The sequence below is a fragment of the Pinus tabuliformis genome, chromosome 3_2, assembly GCF_031772625.1.
Source record: "Pinus tabuliformis cultivar Carrire ecotype Pingquan chromosome 3_2, CPIR1, whole genome shotgun sequence".
Taxonomy (NCBI): domain Eukaryota; kingdom Viridiplantae; phylum Streptophyta; class Pinopsida; order Pinales; family Pinaceae; genus Pinus; species Pinus tabuliformis.
Window position 1 is genome coordinate 1,156,001,736 of NC_142302.1, and position 20,848 is coordinate 1,156,022,583.

At 33.1% G+C, this 20,848-nt stretch overlaps 1 pseudogene; it reads right to left on the reverse strand.

The window, feature by feature from the left end:
- Positions 1–16,433: 16,433 nt before the first annotated feature.
- Positions 16,434–18,224, reverse strand: LOC149184822 (BTB/POZ domain-containing protein At2g24240 pseudogene; annotated as a pseudogene).
- Positions 18,225–20,848: the final 2,624 nt, after the last annotated feature.

The following is a 20,848-nucleotide window of genomic DNA, read 5'->3' on the forward strand; positions in this document are numbered from 1 at the left end:
CAACGAATCTTTGTGAACGAGTGATGAAACAAGGTCAATCCAATGACAACGGGATGATGGCACTAGGTCACGGGACACAAAAACAAAATTCGTCCGACAAGACTTCGCAAGCAAGTGTTTCACAATTCAAACAATAAAGATCAAGTCATAAACCAAGTAGAAAGAGCAGGAGATAGTCAAACCAACAGGCTCAGGAGGCAAAATTGAAACAAATTCAATTTTACAGGATCAGCGCGGGTAACACTCAGCAACAATGCGCTGACCAGAGGTCACGCGTAGCAACAAAGCGCTGTCAGCGCGGAAGCACACGACTTAAGCGCGCTGGTTCGATTTCAGAACCGTCGCGACTGTTTTACGTACAAGCGCGATGACAACGGGGTCAAAGAGACAGCTATGCACTGTCAGCGTGACTGTTTTGATATAAACCGCGTTGAGGCTAAAAAAGAGGCAGAATCAAGCCAAAAACTCCCAAACCAAGGCCAGAACTCTTTAAACAATTAATACACCTCCCAGACTGAACCAGGAAGTCTAAAAGCAGAGAACTAATCCCCAATTTTTGAAAAGAGAGTAACAATCAAACTCAAAAACAAGAATGAACAAAAAGAGACAAAGGCCAGCTCCCCAGCGGAGTCGCCAAATTGTTGGAGAGGTAAATCCCCTCTACGGATAGAGGCGATCCCTACTAGCCCAGAATGGGTCTAGCAACAATCAATCAATGCTACTGTGCAAGTTCCTAATTGCAAATAAAAGAGAGGCAATGAACACCTACTTGGATTCCAACGCTATTGTTTGATGAAGAGATGTCGCTCTCGCTCCTTCGCTCTGGCCGGTCACGATCCTCCACGATCTCCGTGAATAGATACCTGCACACACGAAGAGAAAGACAAACACAAGCGTGAAATCTAATAAAAGAAATTATACATCAGTCAGAAAGGATGTAATTCACATTAACCATTACAAAGACAAATGAGAATGGAACCATAACAGTAGTCATCTATTATTAATCAATAACAGAGAAAGGTACAACCAAAGTTCTGACGTTGAGTCCTTCTCTAGAGGGTCCAGCCAGCAAGTCTCTTAAGCATTCACCCTTGAAGGTAGATTCTCCCAAGACAAAACTCTCTCTCACACAAGCAATACTCACAACCTTCCTTAAGCTTCCTCTAGCAAATCCACACTTGTCACACCAACTACCTACTAGCAGCAGCACTCTAAGCACTATGAATTCCACACTATCCAAAACTAGCTGCTCATGGCAATGGTGGAGGTTTAAATAGGAGAAGGAGTCTCCATGAATGGTGGGAGGATGAGCTTATCTTCAAGGAAGGTGGTTTCAAATGACGAACAGACATGCCATAGAAGGGAGGGCGATACCCACAAGGCCAACAACCAAGTCTGGAGTCATCTGGAAGGCTGGCTGTTGGAACAAATTCGCCCAAACTGGATCAGCGCGGGTATATAACTGAACTGTAGCGCTGACAGCGCATCTTAATAACGGAGCAGGCTGTGTCAGCGCAGCTTAATACTTTCATAGGATGCGCTGGCTCATGAAATTCGACCAACGCGGAAAACCCGTGTGCTTCCGCGCTCGCAGCGCATCAGTTACATTATCAACCACCAGTCAGCGCGGTTATTTTAATAACAGTCGCGCTGATGAAATAAACTTTGGCAAAGTGGGTCATTTGGCCAGTTTAGAGAGCATGAGCATGGTGCATTTGATTTCATGACACAGTAGGGAGACTGACAGGGAGACAGTGACAAATTACTGCGTAACAATTAATATTTTATTCTTACAAATAGACAACTTTTATATTATTAATAATTATGTATGTCATAACAAATTAACTAGAACTTCTCTTTAAGTTTTGGCTTTTGGTTTCCAGTTTGAGATATAACTTTAGTTATCTATAACTAGTTTACAATTTAGAATATAAATTTTAATTATTTATAATTGGCTTTTATTTTAGCTATTTCCAAAAGATTTTTTAATTCAAAAATAAGTCATAAATTTTATGATAACAATCAAATAGTTTTTGGGCTTGCACTATGCCCCAAAACTTTTTTTGTTTGGCTATGAGCTCGTCTTCATCGGACTTAAAGAAATAGGTTAATGACCCAAGACCCAAAGGCATCTAGCAGGAGTGAAACTCTGCCCCCTTAGTGACCACCAACTAGTTATTCTAGGTGGTGCGATTTTCCTTGAATAAGGGTGTTGAGTCAGTAGACATTCAAGGATAAAAGCTAGATATGGTTGTCCTCACTGCTAGTTGTCAACAAGTTATTCTAGGTGGTTTGGTTTTCCTTGAATAACAATGTTCAACCAGCATGTATTTGCGGATAAAAGCTAGAGATGGTTGTCTTCACTGCTGGTTTGACAACTGAGTTATGATAGATTTTCCCACGTGTGAAAACAAAAAACAATCAAATAACTTTTAGTTATTTATGACAAGTAATATATAACTAACTTAAGAAAACATTTTAATTTAAATAAATAATAATTAGAATACTTTTACTTCAAAATAAGATAGCTAATTTAATTTTTTATATATTATTATTGTTTTTATCTCATACTTTCAATTTAATATATTTATTATATTTATTTTTATAGTTTGCACCACAAGTGATAAACAATATATTTAAGCACAAAAATTCAATATTGATTTATTTAAAAAAAATACTTATTACAGTTAGTGAAGTCTATTATCTTTATCAGTGTCTACATGCAACTTCTCAGTGAATTTATTTAGACACTACTTCATTAGTAGAGTTTAGGCTTTTGTAATCCATATCAAGTTTACAAAGGATTTTTCGGCGAAGATCACATGAGACATCATTTGTCGACGCGTTTCGAACCAACCAGTGTGGTTCATCGTCAGGACAAGTTGAAGAAACAGATCCAGCTTAGTAGGTTAAATAGACAGAGCAAAGCCTCCAACGGCTAAAAAGACAACATCTACTTTTGACTAGGTCCAGGGATCAAAAACCCTATTTACTAAAAATGTAAACCTAGGGGGGCTAGCCCTTTAAATAAAATAATAATATGATAAAAAATATTAATAAATAATTAAAATATTAAAATAATTAAACAGTTATGTTCGATTAGTACCAAAAAATAATTTTTAGTTAAAGATAAATAATTAAAAATTATATCTAAGGGAAAAATTATTCTAGAGAGGGACCAGTCCCTTAAAAATGATAATAGTTAAATACCAATATTAATAAATAATTAAAATTTTTAACTAAAATATTAAAATAATAAAGCAATTATGTCCAATAAGTAATTAAAAATAATTCAGAATTAAAATTCTATTTAATTATTAAATATAATTAAAATTATATAAAATTATATTAAAATTAAAATATAATTAAAATTATATTTAAAATTATATTTATATTAAAATTATATTTTAGTAATTAAAGTTATATTATCGTAGGGGGACCAACCCCTTAAAATGATTTAATGATAATATTTAATTAAAATATTTTTTTTTTATAAGTTAAATTAGTAATTAAAAATACCTCATGATACAAATAAATAATTAAAAATAAGAAGGAACTAAAAACAGGACCATTCTCAAAAAAAAAAAATCAAAAAAAAATTAAATAAATAAATAAATAAAAATAATACTAATAATAATAATAAAAAAAGCAATTCAGAATAATAATAGATAATAAATACGTAAGTTAAAAATAAAAATAAATAAATAAAAATAATACTAATAATAACAATAAAATAATTCAGAATAATAATAGATAATAAATACGTAAGTTAAAAAAAAAAGACTAGGACGAGAGTGCTGGTACCCAACACCAACTGATTTTCCAGCCATCATCTCTATTGAGATTACTCGGCCTCTTTTCAATCTCAAGCGCCTCCCTAAATTTCCGATGATGGAAGTGCGAAACCTTAGCAATAACACTAGCTTCCTCAATACAAACATGATGATTGGTTTTCTCGGCGTGCTCAGCTAAAGCGGAAGACTTAGTACGCCTATGCTTGAGATCTGCTACATGCTCACTAATCCGCTGATTAATGGAGCGACCAGTTTCCCCAATGTAGGGGGTCCCACAGGAACAGGGGATCAAGTACACACCTTTCATATCTTTAGGGTCGATAGGATCCTTCGCTGATCTGAGGGACATGCGAATGGTGTTCAGGGGCCTAAAGGTCACAGGGACATCATGTGACCTGAGAATCCTACCAATCTTATCAGTAGTCCCCTGAACATACGGAAGAAGGACGCCAGGAACTCGCTCCTTAGGTTCACGATGAGACAGTGAATTCTTCGAAGCTTTAAGGAAAGCCCTCTGACCCAGGAATCTACTATAACCATTCTCAACAAAGACATCAAGGAGATGGGATTTCTCCTTCTCAAAACTCTCCTTATCCGAGATCCTTAGGGCCCGCGTAGCCAGGGTATTGAGAACACCCATCTTTTAAGCCGGGAAATGATGGGAACTGGCATGAAGATACTGCTCAGTATGCGTTTTCTTCCGAAAAACTTGGTGGCCGAGGGAACCATCACTATTCTTAGAAATAAGAATATCGAGGAATGGAAGGCAACCATCGACCTCCTGCTCCATGGTGAACTTAATGGCAGAGGATTGACTATTGAGATGATTGAAGAAGAGATCTAATTCCTCTTGGCCGTGAGGCCAGATAACATTGGTGTCATCCACATATCTTCTCCAAAGCTTTGGCAGGAGCCTGGAAGAGTTTAGAGCCTTGGACTCAAAATCTTCCATGAAAAGATTAGCAACAACAGGGGAAAGGGGTGAGCCCATGGCAACCCCACAGGTTTGCTCTAAGAACTCTCCCTCAAAACAGAAAAACGTAGAAGTGAGACAGATCTCCACTAACTTAGCAGTGTCAGGATCTGTTAGGCGGTTGATCACCTCCATGGCCTCACCAATAGGGATGCAAGTGAAGAGGGAAACAACATCAAAACTAACAAGAATGTCCCCAGGGTCAAGCTTAATGTCCTTGAGCTCCTTAATGTAGGAAGCAGAGTCCTTTATGAAGGACTCAATACGACCAACCAAGGGCTTAAGCTTTAACACAAGGAACTTAGCAAGAAGGTAGGTAGGACCACCAATGGTGTTGACAATGGGCCTCAGGGGAGCCCCATCCTTGTGAATCTTGGGGAGACCATAGATTCTAGGCGTGATTGGGTTGCTTTCAATGAGTTTATGGTGTAGGGAACTCAATGAGCTAATGGATTTAATGGCAAGCGCCACCTTCTTAGCAACCTTCTTTAACGGATTCTTAGGAAGCTTTTTGTAGCTACCACTATTATGAAGATGATCCAACATCTTGCTGCGGTAATCAGCCTTGTTAAGAATGACGGCAGCACCACCCTTGTCCGCCTTTAAAACAATGATATCCTTGTTCTGGTTTAAGGATCTGAGAGCGACAAATTCTTCCTTGCTAAGGTTGCTCTTAGGGGGCTTAGCCTTTCTCAAGACAACCGCACAATCTTGCCTGATGGTGTCCTTGACCCTATCAGGTAAATTTCTGATCCCAAACTCAATGTCACAAATAATATCATCTACAAGGATTTTCTTCGGAGCCACGACAAAATTTAAACCTTTGCCTAAAACTTTACAAACAGAAGGGAGAAAGAGAAACTGGAAAGATTTAAAACCTATTAGAATGAGAAGAAAGGCAATTAAAAGCCTCATTCTTATATTACTAAAATATAATTTTAATATAAATATAATTTTAATTATATTTTAATTTTAATATAATTTTATATAATTTTAATTATATTTAATAATTAAATAGAATTTTAATTCTGAATTATTTTTAATTACTTATTGGACATAATTGCTTTATTATTTTAATATTTTAGTTAAAAATTTTATTTATTTATTAATATTGGTATTTAACTATTATCATTTTTAAGGGACTGGTCCCTCTCTAGAATAATTTTTCCCTTAGATATAATTTTTAATTATTTATCTTTAACTAACAATTATTTTTAGGTACTAATCGAACATAACTGTTTAATTATTTTAATATTTTAATTATTTATTAATATTTTTTATCATATTATTATTTTATTTAAAGGACTAGCCCCCCTAGGTTTACATTTTTAGTAAATAGGGTTTCTGATCCCTGGACCTAGTCAAAAGTAGCTGTTGTCTTTTTAGCCGTTGGAGGCTTTGCTCTGTCTATTTAACCTGCTAAGTTGGATCTGTTTCTTCAACTTGTCCTGACGATAAACCACACTAGTTGGTTCGAAACGCGTCGACAAATGATGTCTAATGTGATCTTCGCCAAAAAATCCTTTGTAAACACTACTTCATCTTCATCAATGTTATTATTAATGTATATGATATTCCATATATAATTATTTATAAAAATAATTTAATTTTCACCTATCTCAACATACTTATTATTCATACTCCATATTATCAACATGTACTGCAGAGTATATATTTTTTGGGATCAAGAAATTATATTATAGAGTATATATGTGCAAAAAAGCGTCCAAAATCAAAACAATTTTTTCATCTATTTTCTAAGAAAAAAAATGATATGAAGTGGTATTCATTCAGTGTCTTATATAACAATTATTTTATTTTGAAATTATTTATTTTTACAAAATCAATATATATAATTATATATGTTTTTATATATTATTTTGATTGTATTTATTGTTAAAAGAAAAATTGTATTTATTTTTTAATTTCTATGATTAAATTCGTTTTTGTCATCACAAGCAAAATCATTGAAACTCGTGTTTAAATATTTTTTTTTCTTTCAAACTTGTATTTAGAGGTTACATAGAAAATTTTAAGCAGTTGAAAGAATTATGAAGTCGCGGATGGATGATAAAACTTTGGAGAGTATTTCAAACTTGTATTTAGAGGTTACATAGAAAATTTTAAGCAGTTGAAAGAATTATGAAGTCATGGATGGATGATAAAACTCTGGAGAGTATTCTCTTATATAGAAGGATTATGAAGATGACAATGGATGATAAAACTCTAGAATATTCTCTTATGGAAGGAGTAATTGGAAATTCTGTAAATAATCAAAGTTTTCTACATTAAAATGCCCATAGGCCCTAAGGGTTAGCCTAGGCTTTGATACCATATGTAACAACCTCGATTTAAAATATACAAATAACTACATAAGTTTATGTGATTAATAATTAACACACAATTATTCAACTGTTTAACATAAAAAATTTAAAAACATGAAACTTACCTATATCGACAATATTCCTTACTTGTGCTTTTAGAGTTGAATGTTCTTTGAATTCCACGACGATATATATTCCTTACTTGTGCTTTTAGAGTTGAATGTTTTTTAAATGCCGTTAACGGCAACAAATTTTTTTGGGATGACTCTCTACCCAACTGAATGCTCATTGCACATAATCTTTCTATAAATGGCTATCCCGAACCCTCAATCAACATACTACTGCTATGAAATCCTTTGTCTCACAACACTTTTCTCCCAAGAGAATGGATAAAATGAATCTCATCTTTCTCATCGTCCATTAAATAGACCAATAAAATGAAAGGGTCTGCATGAACACATTTCATGTGTCAACATGCAACTTTTATTTTTTAATTTTAAATTTTGCTTAGTTTAATATTTCTCTTAATTTAAAATTTTCTTATTTTATTCATTTTTACTTGTTAACTTTACTTATTCTTACTATTTTTATAGTTTACTTTTATATATAATTATTTAGAATTACAATTTATTATTCACTCTTTTATTTATTTATTATTATTATATTTTTTTCATTATTTATTATTACTATCTTTTCTTTATTATTTACTATTATTATTAATTTTTTTTATTGTTTACTATTTATTTACTTATATTATTATTATTATTATTATTATTAAGGGACAAGGATTAATGACAAGTTGTCTCTATAATGAAAAAAGAGACAATATCTCTTTAATTGCAAGTATTGTCTTTGGAGAGACAAAAATGAAATTGTTAAGTAAAATAATCCTTGAAATATATATTATTTTCATAGAGATAATCTTTTAAGATAATAATTTGAGACATTCAAGCTTATTCTTGAGTTATATATTTTGAGACATTCCCTTGAAAACAATATTTAATTTTTATTTTTTTTTTAGAAAATTAAGACAATTTACCTAAGAATTATATCAATTATGGTCTTAAAAACCCCTTTATATAATAATGGATATTTAAAAACCCCTGAAGGATATTTACCCATTTATCTAAACATTTAGAACAACAAATTGATTGTGAATTTTTTTTAGCTTCAGCTACAACACAAAATATTTACTCTGAAAATTAGATCTTAATTCCAATTTACATTAAAAATGAAGCTAGGAATTATACACGAAAGTAGTTGGAGAAAGAACTTGTGGGTTGCTTTGTTCCATAGCTTTTAATTGAGCCTATGACTGAAGAAGGGTCAAAGTGACCGGTGCTCAAGTTTTTTAATAATAAAAAATAAAATAAAAGATAAAGCGGAAATGGAGATTTCTAGCGACCTGCACTTCCGAAATAAGCGGAATATTGTCACAGCTTTACTAAGCGTCATAAAATAAATTCGTAATTCGACTTTGACCAGGTTCGCCTGGATATGAAAATTCATCGTCGACAACGACAATTAACTAAAAATTTATCATCGACAAACACAATTAATGAAAAGAGTGGACGATAGGTAGTGGAAACTTCGATGTTGAGAAATAACGCAGACTTTGATAGCAGTCACAGTTAGAAGGTATATCATGAGAACAGTTAACTGAAGCTTCTTGAAGCTGAGAACAGTAGACAAACCCTGTTTACCATATACACCGCACCATATACATGAACATGAATTGCTTCCGAAGTTCGTTCACATAGGCGTAGCATAATACGATAAAGGTTTTTTTTTTATTTTTTTTTTTAAGATAATCAATTTAGTATGCACTGCCAATAATGAAAAGATATGCGACATGAAGCAATAAGAAAAGGAATGGGGGATATTTGTGTGTGTTTTGCGTGAACGTTAGGTGGTTCTGAAATGGATAAAAAGCAAAAGAGAAAGCACGTGTGACTTGGGAACACTATCTGGTTCTGTATAAACTTGGCCAGAATAATTCAACATGAAATTATAAACTTTCATCTCGGGAAATGAATGATCTAAACCCGAAAACTTGAAAGAAAATTAATCTATATCAGAAAAACGCGTAGTCTAACGAGGCGGAAGAGTTGCCCGGAAAGTTATGGAAATTCTGGTCATATTTAGAGAAAATGTGGCAAGGATTTTTATAAATCCAAGTTATAATCGTTAAACTTCAAAATTTTAGGTGTCTTAGACATTTTTTATGATGCTGAATCCATTTCCACCATCAAAAATATGATTCAAACACTGCCTCTACAAGATTTTTTGAAATTTTTTTTGCCTGAATTCCGACCACTTTTAACCGTTCAAACAATTCCTCGGCCTCATTAAACGACTCCAAAAACATTAGAAAAATGCCTTTAAACTCACCCTCAAGCTAGGCACCAACAATTTTCCGCGTACTTTACTATAAACATTCTTTCGGTTGGTACAGGGATAAGTTTTTCTCAAACACCGTACACTAAAATTTTCTAAATAATTTCTCTAAACAGTACCATACTATAATACAATATATAACCGTAGTGTATAAAAACAAAACTAAGTAATCGATTAGCTGTATGACCCTCTGTATATAATTATAATATATAAAAAATAAACAAGTGTAATAGGTAGGGTTTTTGTTTTGTTTCTGTTTTTTATGTAAAATATAGTTGATAAAATAATTATATACTATAATATAGAGTTGTTAAATTAAAAAGGGTAGAACAATCAATTAATTAAACTAGTCATTTATATGTTTATGGGCGTAGAATAGATAGTGACAAGTTGTTTTGTTAAGACATTTTGTGGTGAAAAGATTATTGGTTTGAAATCCAATGGATAAAAATCTAGCCATATTAAGGATTGGTGTGACCCATGGCAATTGTGACCCCAAGTGATTATCATTAATTTATCGAAATAGTTACTTGAAATGATATAAACATATGTATTATCATGAAACACACTCTCATCAATATAAACAATGGTATTTAAAAAACCTTTGTAACATTGAGGAATTAAATGATATCAATATAAAGCATAGGAAAATGTCCAAACGATACATGTCTATTTCTTAAATTGTTCTATGATAAAGTCCAATTTGTTTAAATTTCAATAGGTTTCTTATTTCTTGAGACAGGGTTTCTTATTCTTGCAATTTACAAAAGTGGAGTATTAAATTTAGATTAATAACATTATTATTATTTTATTTATTTTAAGTTAAACAATAAATTTACCTAATTTTAATTATATGAGTAACTTATTACATCATATTAATGATTAAATAATTACATCATATTAATGATTAAATATATTTAAAATAAATAAAATTTAAAGCTTTGATTTTATTAAAAGTATTTAAATTTTGGTGTTTTTTGAATTTATCATGTTTTAACTTATCAGTTTCGTAAAATAATTAAGATGTGATATCTTCAAATTTAGCAATAAATTTATATTTTATTTATTTATTTGCAATTTAAAAAAAATTGAAATATTAAATCTCATTATATTGATTTTAGTTAACGTTTGTTATATATAGTTTTACTTGTATAAATAACTTGTTATATTGTGTTGACAAATATATTTAAGATAATGAAACTTTCACAAAATCATCTTCTTCTTTTTTCTATCGAAAAAGCATGATTGTATTTATATCAGAAATATAAACATAGCATTATGTACCAATACAATTGTTTCTCATATAGAAGAAACTATGCAAAGGAATGGAGAACTTGACACAACAATACGTCCCAGCCTAATTGAAAAGCATCAACAGTTCATGCCAAAAGAAAAAACTAACAGCCATGATAGGTATGAGCCTAAAATAGCCTCACTGATCGTAGAGAAGGCAGTATTTATCCGCTGAAAACAAAGAAGATCAAAACAATCTGCCCATATCAAAAAGAGAGCCAGAATTGCAGACATCAAGCTTGGAGGACCTGCGTTCACTGGAAGCAGCAACATTAGAGGATAACAACCATCAACATCCTGAGAGAAGCATCTGATCTTAATGGAAAACAAAACCAAAAGATGATGAAAGAAATAGAACCGAAGCAAAAGCAAGGTTAAAAGTAGAGAGGAAAGAAATCCTAAATGGAGAAGATTTTGCCCTCATGAGAGACATGCATAAACCATAAGCCTGGAACCCCCTAAAAACCCCTTTTTGATAAATCATCTGCCTGTTGATTAAGGACCTTTTTGATGTGATGAATGGAAGCTCCTTGAACCTGTTCCATAAATATTTGATCCTATCAATCCATCCAATGAGCTGCGGCTTCACAAAATCACAAAATCTTTTATTGCGTACATTATTTTGATTATACGAAACCAAAATATTTACTGTAATATTATATATATAATAATGTTTTTGGGATCTGTTAGTCTAAATCAAATTAGAAAATATTTACTTACAAAATATACTAAAAACTAGTTTGACGGGATGTTCCGCAACAATAATGAAGTGGAGTACGCCCATACTTTCACTTAATAAAATATTCTCAAAAACAAATGTCTGAAAGGGCAGTGGACATCATTTAAAATCCCAAAAATCAATCCCCGAAAAAGTAATTCTATTGGTAATCGTTGAGATAAATTTCGTCCATAAAGAAAAAATATATATGAGATTGCACCAATAATTATCACAAAGTATTGAGTCATAGTGAATTTAGATACAATTCATTAATTTTAATAAACATAACTAATATAAATATCGATAGTCAAATTGATTTGATAGTTGTTATTGTTAATTGATTATTGGTGGCAATTTTAATTAATTTATTTGATGTAAGTATTTATTGTTTGTGTTAATTATTGGTGGCAGTTTTAATTAATTGTATAGAAAGTTGGTGTTATTAAATATATTTTATATATATATATATTTTGAAATCTCATAAAATTAGTCACATAAGAATTATATATTAACTAATAGAAGAATAGAAATTTAAATTTAAAAATTAATTTTAAATTTTCAAAATATTTTATTTAATATTATAATTTAAAAGAAACTTTGATGAACTTTATGGATTTTTTCAAAAATTTGAGAGGTCATTGACCATAAACTGCTTACAACATAACCTGCTTTTCAGTAGGTATAACAAGATCGCTGATAAGCAGTGAGGCCCTTGTAAGACCCCCAACCAAGAAGTTGCACACCTGATCACCAGAACACCAACGTATGATGGTGGGCTATGGAAGTTAGAGTTGCGAGCGCGAGGGATGATCAGTTAAAGCATCCTTGGTAGATAGAGAAACAATGTATTTATCATGTGAGTAGGAGCGCCTTAGGCGTGCAGCGCATCAAGGGAACTTACAAACTAACACCATGACCTAGTTGAGACAAAGAAAGTCTAGGTGGTAGGGAGATAAAGTGAGAGGGGATGCAGAATGTCATGGAGTTTAATTCAGAAAGTTGGAGATCGGGAGATGGTGATGTTTTTGGATTATAACATGCTCGAGGTTTGCGTTGAAGGGTTCCACTTTGCCCTTGAGTCCCTCAAAGCCCTCTACAATGATGTTAGATGTCCATGCAATGAAAATGATTGGGATCTGGTCGGTCGGCAGGTGTTTTTCGTTTGGTTTACAGACTGCAGGATCACCTTTATCATAGCAACCAAGGCCAATCATCTAAAAGGAAAAGGCTCTACAATGATTCAAATACACTTGATGAAGTCATCTGTAATCATAGATCCGTCCTGCAAACGTGTTATCGGGAAAACTAGTGTCCATTCAGAGTTGCTAATCCCACTAAGACAGGTAGCTATCTTAGAAACAAACAAACTAAAGTTACTTGTGTTTTCCTTTATGAGAGATAGATGAGAGAGAAGCAGAGAGTACCAACCTCAGTCTTTCGCTAGTCTCCTTGCTTGTTTCCTCTCTCCCTTGATAGAGCTTTTGCCACTCCTTTCTCACTTGTCCCACTTCAAAGAACACCTGTAGAGTCAAAGCAGCAAAATACCATCAAAGCATAGAGATCTATAACCATAAACAATGTAGGATCAGATGTACATTAACCATATAAATGCATATACAAATACAAGATTTAGAGATATACAAGCATATGGAGGAAAACTCAAATAGCTTTATTGATAGAAGTAGTAGAAGAGAGGATTACAACCAAGCTGTCTGATCCAGCATCATCCTCCTAGTATGAAAGCCCTCTTCACCTCATAAAAAACAAGATCACCTAACAATGTCTTCAAAGAGAAACCAACAACACTTCCTTGCAAATTACAAAATTCCAGCCTCTGAATCTCTTGGATGAGGGATCCATATATAGATGTTTTTAGGAGAGTGAGTCAGTTTCTGGGATTTTAATTAGTGTCATTTCACTGATAGTTCTTGGTTCCACTTAAAGATTTCAGATCTCTTACTCATCCCTGGGAAAATTCAGAGAGGCGAGTGTCATATGAGCAGTTTCTAGAAGATTCTCTGGGTTTCCACCTAGCACACTGCTTTTGCCATTTGTCTGCTATCGCTCATTGCACCCTACAGAAGGGTTTTCCAGTATGCATCGCACCCCCCCGTGTGTAATAGGTGAGATGCATCGCACCCTATGCATGGAGCAGTCTGTATGGTCCTGTTTTGACCAGTTCTGAGTAGTTTTTCATGGAGAACTTCTGGGAGATGATGTAATCAACTGACCTTGTTCCTTTAGGGTATGAAACAACACTTTTAGGGGTTTAGAAGCCCTTGGTTTATGGACATATGTAATTGGGGTTGCAGTGCCCAAATATGTCTATAACAGTTGCCCCCTAAAGCATGAGGTCGTAAATCCTTTTGATGTCGGGTGAAATGCTTTATAACGAGGATCCAAGGTTTTTCAAACTGGAAGGTGACCTGTAATATATTATCTTCATTGTATCTATTGTTAAAAAAAAAAATTGTATTTACTTTTTAATTTCTATGACTAAATTCCTCTTTGTCATGAGAAGCAAAATCATTGAAACTCGTGTTTAAATATATATATTTTTTTCAAACTTGTATTTAGAGGTTACATAGAAAACTTTAAGCAGTTCAAAGAATTATGAAGTTGCCGATGGATGATAAAACTCTGGATAGTATTCTCTTATATAGAAGAATTATGAAGATGACGATGGATGATAAAACCCTAGAGAGTATTCTCTTATGGAAGGAGTAATTGGAGCTCTAATACCATATGTAACAACCCCGATTTAAAATATACAAATAACTACATAAATTTATGTGATTAATAATTAACACACAATTATTCAACTATTTAACATAAAAATTTTAAAAAACATGAAACTTACCTATATCGACAATATTCCTTACTTGTGCTTTTAGAGTTGAATGTTCTTTGAATTCCGCTAACGGCAACAAATTTTTTTGGGATGACTCTCTACCCAACTGAATGGTCACTGCACATAATCTTTCTAACAAATTTTTTTGGGATGACTCTCTACCCAACTGAATGCTCACTGCACATAATATTTCTAGAATTGGCTATCACCAAACCCTCAATCAACATACTACTGCTATGAAATCTTTTGTCTCACAACACTTTTCTCCCAAGAGAATGGATGAAATGAATCTCATCTTTCCCATCGTCCATTAAATAGACCAATAAAATGAAAGGGGTCTGCATGAACACATTTCATGTGTCAACATGCAACTTTTATTTTTTAATTTATAATTTTGCTTAATTTAATATTTCTCTTAATTTAACATTTTCTTATTTTATTCCTTTTTACTTGTTAATTTTACTTATTCTTACTATTTTATAGTTTACTTTTATATATCATTATTTAGAACTACAATTTATTATTTACTATTTTATTTATTTATTTATTATTATAATATTTTTTTCATTATTTATTATTATTATCTTTTCTTTATTATTTACTATTATTATTATTTTTTTGATTGTTTATTATTTATTTACTTATAATTATTATTATTATTATTAAAGGCATTACAAGGATTAAGGACAAATTGTCTCTATAATGACAAAAGAGACTATCTTTTTAATCGCAAGTAATGTCTTTGGAGAAACAAAAATGAAATTGTTGAGTAAAATAATCCTTAAAAGATATATTATTTTTATAGAAACAATTTTTTAAGATAATAATTGAAAAGACTATCTTTTTAATCGCAAGTTTTGTTTTTCTAGAAACAAAACTAAAATTGTTGAGTAAAATAATCCTTAAGATATATATTATTTTTATAGAAACAATTTTTTAAGATAATAATTTATATATTTTGAGACATTCCCTTGAGAACAATTTTTTTTTTTTTTTAAATTACTACAATTTACTCAAAAGTTAATATCAATTATTGTCTTAAAAACCCTTTATATAATAATGGATATTTAAAAACCCCTGCTGAATATTTATCTAAACATTTAGAACAACAAATTGATTGTGAAATTTTTTTAGCTTCAGCCACAACACAAAATATTTACTCTGAAAAATAGATTTTAATTCCAATTTACATTAAAAATGAAGCTAGGAATTATACACGAAAGTAGTTGGAGAAAGAACTTGTGGGTTGCTTTGTTCCATAGCTTTTGGTTGAGCCTATGACTGAAGAAGGGTCAAAGTGACCAGTGCTCAAGTTTTTTAATAATAAAAAATAAAATAAAGGATAAAGCGGAAATGGAGATTTCTAGCGACTTGCACTTCCGAAATAAGCGGAATAGTGTCACAGCTTTACTGAGCGTCATAAAATAAATTCGTAATTCGACTTTGACCAGGTTCGCCTGGATATGAAAATTCATCGTCGACAACGACAATTAACTAAAAATTCATCATGGACAAACACAATGAATGAAAAGAGTGGACGATAGGTAGTGGAAACAGCTTGAGTGGGCCTAATGGTTAAGAGCATGTGTTTCCTCCTAAGAGGTCACAGGTTCAAAACCAGAGGGGGTAGAGTATGTATGCCTTCGTAGACTTAGCAGTCAAATCGCTGCCCGGAGGTGGGTACCTTGTCCCACAAACAAGGGGGTCTCATACACCAATTTGGTGTCTGGATTGGCTGTGACCTTAAAAATAGATATTATTATTATTATTATTAATAACGCGGACTTTGATAGCAGTCACAGTTAGAAGGTATATCATGAGAACAGTTAACTGAAGCTTCTTGAAGCTGAGAACAGTGGACAAACCCTGTTTACCAGGGTCGTGGATCATTACTGAGCGACTCAATCAATCAAAGGAACAGTGGACAAATTCGTAACTAGTTGGACCCTACTTTACTGAGCGACTCAATCAAAGGATATGAAGCAATCCGCAGTTTATGCAATTCTTCCAAACCAAGGATAAGATTGTTCTTATTGCCATACCATTCGGTTACTTAACAGAATACAACACGCAATTTCGATGATGGAGTCGGTCCGAAACCGGCTCCATGTCAAAGGACTTTAGCATAAATTCTTACATTTTTATTTAATTGAGTTGCAACTGGAAGCTAATTTTTAAAATAGATTCTTTGGGTTGCAGCTTAAAACCAAAGAAGAATCAAAATCGGTTTATATGTATATAAAAGCTTTTGTTCTCAAATCTTCTACATACGGTATCTGATCAGCTGTACAGTATCAATATAGTTCAATACACAAACCTAATAAGCGGCTATTCATCGTCCTGATAAACACTGGTGTTCATAGAAACTGGAGTTTCCCAAACATCAAACACATCTTCTTCATCATACAAAACAAACAGACGGTCTCCGCCAACAGCAATATCGGCGATACCGCCTCCATATGGTCCGACTTTGTTCTGTATCTGCGATGTGAGCACCCAATGAGGAGCACAGAATACGTGCACCTTCTCCTTCTTTGTCGAGAAAAGCTGCAGTCCGCAGGCTGCCAATTTAGAATACAATCTTTCTTCCCCCTCTTCAAGTGATTGAGATACCATTTTTCCGGGCCGATTCCGGTGACACCACTTCACATGGTTCATGGACCTCGTATCAAGAAATCCGAGATTATCATATTGATTCACCACACATACGCTACTGCAATCTTCCATGGCCACGGTGTCGACCACCACCTTGTCGTCCAAAAGATGGCAGTCTGTCCACGACAAGACTGCGCTGTTCTTTTCCCTGAAATCCATCAAGCTGATGTAACCATGATCACTTCGAGGATACAGAGTCGCCGCCAGGACGAGATTGCTCTCGGGAAGCCACTGTAGCTTCCCTGCATCTCCGAGGGGCCAATCGTATACGAAACCCACTTGCTCACCTGTAGTCTGATCCCACACCCCTACTCCGTATTCGGCTTTTAACCCTCTGCAACTGGCGTACACGTGACCGTGGCTGCTGCTGGCGAGCGCTCCGGCGGTGAAATTTTTGGGTTTGTCGCCCTGATGGTACACTTGGAATCTATGCTGCAGCTTTCCCGTTCTGGTATTGAAGCTCGCCATGCCGCCGTGGTTTGGCTTGTCCACGCTGGCGCAAGTGCCGATGACGAGGCGTTGGGGATTCAGAAAACCCACATCGTTAACGAGATGGTAATCAAGATTGAGGGGTTGTAGCTCCTCCATGGTCCAATCGTAGACATGAACCATGCTGCCGTGTGCCACGCAGCATCCTCCGTCCTGCGCTGCTCTGATAGCCGTGGCGTCTCCCGTGGCTTTTCCATGAATGGAAGCGGCAAGTCGAATTCGGTTTCCATCCAAGTTGTGAGCCCATGTGGCGCTATGGACTCTGTCCATGAGACCATAGTAGAACGCCTCTCTGTACAGGGTTTTCTGGGACATGTGTGGAGGGACGTGAAGTTCCCCTGTTCGCAGGAAGTCGAGGAGAAGGGAGAAATAGGCTGGATTTCTGTCGATGAAATACTCGTGGCCATTTGGTCTCTCAGACGCCCAATCGTGGCTGATCATGGCTCCCAGCATCGATTCCCGCCCTGCGTTTGCCAGAGTACTTGGGCTCGTCACAAATCGTTTTCCCCCAACGTTCAGCTTAACTTTATGACCATCATCCTGCTCTCTTCTCATCGCCATCACCACACGGCTGTAAAACTAATCCCTATAATAAAAAAGGTCTCTCCCGTGAACCCTGGGCGCTGTATGAAGTTGAAACCAAAACCTACAGCTACTCTCCTCCTCGCAGGTAAACACGGAGGAGAAGTGAGTAGTATTGGTCAACACCTACCGGGCAGTTTGTATGATGCGGTTGCTCTCGTCGGGGGTTGTTTGTGTGGCCACTATGTTATGATGAAATAGAGGAGAAATATCCTTTTCATTGACAGAGTGGATTACGCGTCATCTCCATTGACCGCACCATGTACATGAACATGAATTGCTTCGTATGAAGATGAAGTTCGTTCACATAGCGGTAGCATAAAAATCTAGCTATGTTAAGGATGGGTGTGATCCATGCCAATTGTGATCTCAAGTAATTATCATTAATTTATCGAAATAATTAATTGAAATGATATAAATATATATCAATATAAATAATAGTATTTAAAAAACTTTGTAACAATGAGAAATTAAATGATATCAATATAAAATATAGGAAAATGTTCAAACAATACATGTCTATTTCTTAAATTGTTCTATGATAAAGTCCAATTTATTTAGATTTCAATAGTTTTCTTATTTCTTGAGATAGGTTTTCTTATTCTTGCAATTTACAAAAGTGGAGTATTAAATTTAGATTAATAACATTATTATTATTTTATTTATTTTAGTTTAAATAGTAAATTTACCTAATTTTAATTATACGAGTAATTTATTACATCATATTAATGATTAAATATATTTAAAATAAATGAAATTTAAAGCTTTGATTTTATTAAAAATATTTAAATTTTGGTGTTTATTTTTAATTTACCATTTTTTAATTTATCATTTTTGTAAAATAATTATGTGATATCTTCAAATTTATCAATAAGTTTGTATTTTATTTGTTTCTTTGCAATTTACAAAAGAATGAAATATTAAACTTAAATTAATAATGTGATTATATTGATTTTAGTTAACCTTTGTTATATATAGTTTTACTTGTATAAATAACTTGTTATATTGTGTTGATAAGTATATTTAAGATAAATGAAACTTTCACAAAATCTTTTATTACATTCATTATTTTGATTATACGAAATCAAAATATTTACTGTAATATTATATATATAATAATGCTTTTGGGGATATGTCCGGAAAGTTATGGAAATTCCGGTCATATTTAGAGAAAATTAGGCAAAGATTTTTATAAATCCAAGTTATAGTCGTTAAACTTCAAAATTTTAGGTGTCTTAGACATTTTTTATGATGCTGAATCCATTTCCACCATCAAAAATATGATTCAAACACTACCTCTACAAGATTTTTTGAAATTTTTTTGCCCGAATTCCGGCCACTTTTGACCGTCTAGACAATTCTTCAGCTCATTAGATGACTCCAAAAACATTCGAAAAATAATTTTAAACTAACCCTCAGGCTAGGCACCAATAATTTTCCGCGTACTTTCCTATAAACATTTTTTCGGTTGGTACAGGGAGAAGTTTTTCTCAATCACTGTACACTAAAATTTTCTAAATAATTTCTCTAAACAGTACCATACTATAATACAATATATAACCGTAGTGTATAAAAAGAAAACTAAGTAATCGATTAGCTGTATGACACTACTGTATATAATTATAATATATAAAAAATAAACAAGTGTAATAGGTAGGGTTTTTGTTTTGTTTCTGTTTTTTATGTAAAATATAATTGATAAAATAATTATATAGTATAATATAGAGTTGCTAAATTTAAAAAGCTTAGAACAATCAATTAATTAAAATGGTCATTCATATGTTTATGGGCGTAGAATAGATAGTGACAAGCTGTTTTGTTAAGACACTTTGTGGTGAAAAGATTATCGATTTGAAATCCAATGGATAAAAATCTAGCCATATTAAGTATTGGTGTGACCCATGCCAATTGTGACCCCAAGTTATTATCATTAATTTATCGAAATAGTTAATTGAAATGATATAAACATATGTATTATCATGAAGCACACTCTCATCAATATAAACAATGGTATTTAAAAAACCCTTGTAACATTGACGAATTAAATGATATCAATATAAAACATAGGAAAATGTCCAAACGATACATGTCTAAAGTCCAATTTATTTAGATTTCAATAGTTTTCTTATTTCTTGAGACAGGTTTTCTTATTCTTGGAATTTACAAAAGTGGAGTATTAAATTTAGATTAATAACATTATTATTATTTTATTTATTTTAGGTTAAATAGTAAATTTACCTAATTTTAATTATATGAGTAACTTATTACATCATATTAATGATTAAATATATTTAAAATAAATGAAATTTAAAGCTTTGATTTTATTAAAAGTATTTAAATTTTGTTATTTTTTTTAATTTATCATTTTTTAACTTATCAGCAAATAATTAAGATGTGATATCTTCAAAGTTATCAATAAATTTATATTTTATTTATTTATTTGCAATTAAAAAAAAATGAAATATTAAACTTAAACTAATAATTTTATTAATTAACTTTGGGTAGTGTGACGACCGAAGAAACCTAGCGCGCGCTCTGCTCTGCTCTGCGGAGTCTGAACCAGGTTTGCAGCCGCCATCGAGACCCGTCGCTACCATGAGCGGTCCTGGGGGTGGGGAGACCGCTCCCACCCCTCCAATATCTTCTGAAGAAGCATTCCGCAGCCTCTTAAAGCAGCAAGGGAAGAAACGCCAGTTCTCAGAGGTGCCGAAATTCATAAAAAAACTTGAAGAGATTCCTGAGATTGCTCTTCCAGAGGAACAATCGATCAAA